Source organism: Tamandua tetradactyla, chromosome 5, assembly GCF_023851605.1.
Source record: "Tamandua tetradactyla isolate mTamTet1 chromosome 5, mTamTet1.pri, whole genome shotgun sequence".
Classification (NCBI taxonomy): Eukaryota; Metazoa; Chordata; class Mammalia; order Pilosa; family Myrmecophagidae; genus Tamandua; species Tamandua tetradactyla.
In genome coordinates this window covers 57,183,638-57,186,391 of record NC_135331.1, presented here as the reverse complement: position 1 = coordinate 57,186,391, position 2,754 = coordinate 57,183,638, and positions in this window count along the sequence as shown.

Here is a 2,754-nt window from a genome sequence, read left to right as displayed (position 1 = left end):
ATGCCCCCACCCTTGTGCCACCAACCCCATAGCATGATACCCAAAACCTCCAGGCTTCACGCATCCACCCACATCCTGCTCGCACACCATCCCCTACCATCTACGTCCCGCTGCACCTACCTCTGTGTCCCCCACGCTGAAAGAGCCTGAAGGAGAAAGACTTCCGGCCATGAATTCTTTACCCAGCCAAATTGTCCTTCAAAACGGAGGGGGAAATTTACAGTGGAAATAGGGAATGACTGCAAATGGGCCCAAGATTTCTTTTGAGGGTGAATGTTCTAATTAGACCATGGTACATTGCACAATACTGCGAATTTACTAAAACTTACTGAATTGTACACTAAAAACAAGTGATTTTTATATATGTAAATTATACCTCAATAAAGAAAAATATTTTAAAATGTATGTATTCAACAATAAAAATAACAAAAACAATGTACTATGTAAAATGAAACACTTGTGTCCGATATACATATAAGCATATAGGCACATATAAATACAGCATGCCTAAGAAAAAAATTCAGAAAAAAAAAAAAAACAGGGAGAGATTAAAATTTTCAAAGACAAATAAATGCTGAAAGAATTTGTCAACAAAAGACTGCCCCGAGACAGATCCAAGATGGTGGCTTAGTGAGGTGTGGAATGTAGTTCATCCTCCAGAGCAGCTAGTAAATAGCCAGGACAGGACCAGTACAGAACAACTGCTGGGGCCACATCAGTAACAGGACACACAGCATACCCCAGCCTCGACCAGCTGGATCAGCTGCAATCCCACCCAGAACCGTAAGTCCCCAAGATGGAGGCCGGCGCACCTCCCACACAGGCTGGTTCCCAGAGGGGAAAGGAAAGATCTTTACTAACAGCAAAGGTCTGAGCTCAACCAGATTTCACTTGTGGAATTAATTAACAAATTCTGACTACTGAAGATAGGCCCCCAGCTCAGATAAGCCTTGAGGAAGAGCTAAAATTAATAGTTTTGGCACAGAGAGGGCAGGGCTGACCAAAACAAAACAACAAAAACAGGTTTTTTGGATTGGACAGCAAAAAATACTTGAAAAGGTCTGGGCTGCCTCCTACGCATGCAAAAAAAGGTGGAGGGGCACGTAAGACTTGGAGATACATAGAGCAACATAGCAACTTAAGTCCTTGATTAACAAACCCAAGGGATGGGGGTCATGTTCCGAAAAGGATTTTTTTTTTTTGCTTTGTTTCTACTATTTAACTGCCAATTAGATAGAACTGCAAGCCTGCTCAGACTCGAACTGCCCCAGGCGAGGGCAAAATTAAGCTTGCCTGAGAGATAAAGAGGCTGGTCAGGTGAAAGGAATTAATTCCCTGGAGGCTTTGCCTTCTCCAGGAGAGGGATGGGGCCCAGCTCAGTTGGAATCTCTCCCTCAAGGAATTCAGACCCCAGAGACTGGAAAACTGATTAAATCCAACCTATGACCTCTTCTCTGTCTCAACCAAGCCCCCAGCTAGGAGAGTCTGCTGAAGTTAAAGGTATTACACCATTTTATGCTAGTGGGAAACTGCAGGCAGACAAGCACCACATACCTGGCAGGACAGGAAAAGCACAGAGTCTAGAGGCTTCATAGGAAAGTCTTTCAACCTGCTGGGTCTCACCTTCAGGGAAAGCTGATGCAGGTGACTCTTTCCTCCTGAGAGGAGGTCAGTCTGGTCTGGGAAAATCAGACTGGGGTTCAATAATATCTAAGTAGATCCTGTAAGGAGGAAAAAAAGGCTCCATATAGGCAGGGCGAGAAACAAGAACTGAAAATTTCTGATCAGTTAAACAAAACCTAAGCTAGAGGTCCAGAAGGAGCTGAACTGAATGTTAAAGAACAGAGAACAAAGCCATCCAGCAAGAAAATCCTAGGTAAAAGAGTGAAAACAATCTCTAGAATAAACTAAGGAAATCAAATGCCTCGATGCTAGCAAAAAATAATGAATCATATTAGGAAAATTGAAGATATGGCCTAGTCAAAGGAACGAACCAATTCAAATGAGATACAGGAGTTGAAACAACTAATTCAGGATGTTCAAACAGACATGGAAAATCTCATCAAAAATCAGTAAGTTGAGGGAGGATATAAAGAAGGCAATGGGCAAACAAAAAGAAGAAGTTGAAAGTCTGAAAAAACAAATCACAGAATTTATAGGAATAAAAGGCACAGTACTATGTGATGATATTGAGAATTGATGATTGTATATGTAGAATGGAATGATATGTTAATATTTTTGTTTGTTGTTAATTTTTTTAATAAATAAAAAATATTTTGAAAAGGCACAGTAGAAGAGAGTAGAAAAAAAACAGTGGAATCCTACAATATTAGATTTCAAGAGGCAGAAGAAAGGATTAATGAACTGGAGGACAGACATCTAAAATCTGACAAGTAAAAGAAGATATAGGGAAAAGAATGGAAAAATTTGAGCAGGGACTCTGGGAATTAAACGACAACATGAAGTACATGAAGATATGTGTTGTGGGTATCCCAAAAGGAAAAGAGAAGGGAAAAGGAGGAGAAAAACTAATCGAGGAAATTATCACTGAAAATATCCCATCTCTTATGAAAGGCATAAAATTATAGATCCAAGCAGTGCAGCATACCCCAAACAGAATAGATCCAAATAGACATACTCCAAGATATTTACTAATCAGAATGTCAGTTGTCAAACACAAAGAGAGAATTTTGAATGCACCAAGAGAAAAGCAATCCATCACATAGAAGGGAAGCCCAATAAGACTATGTGTAT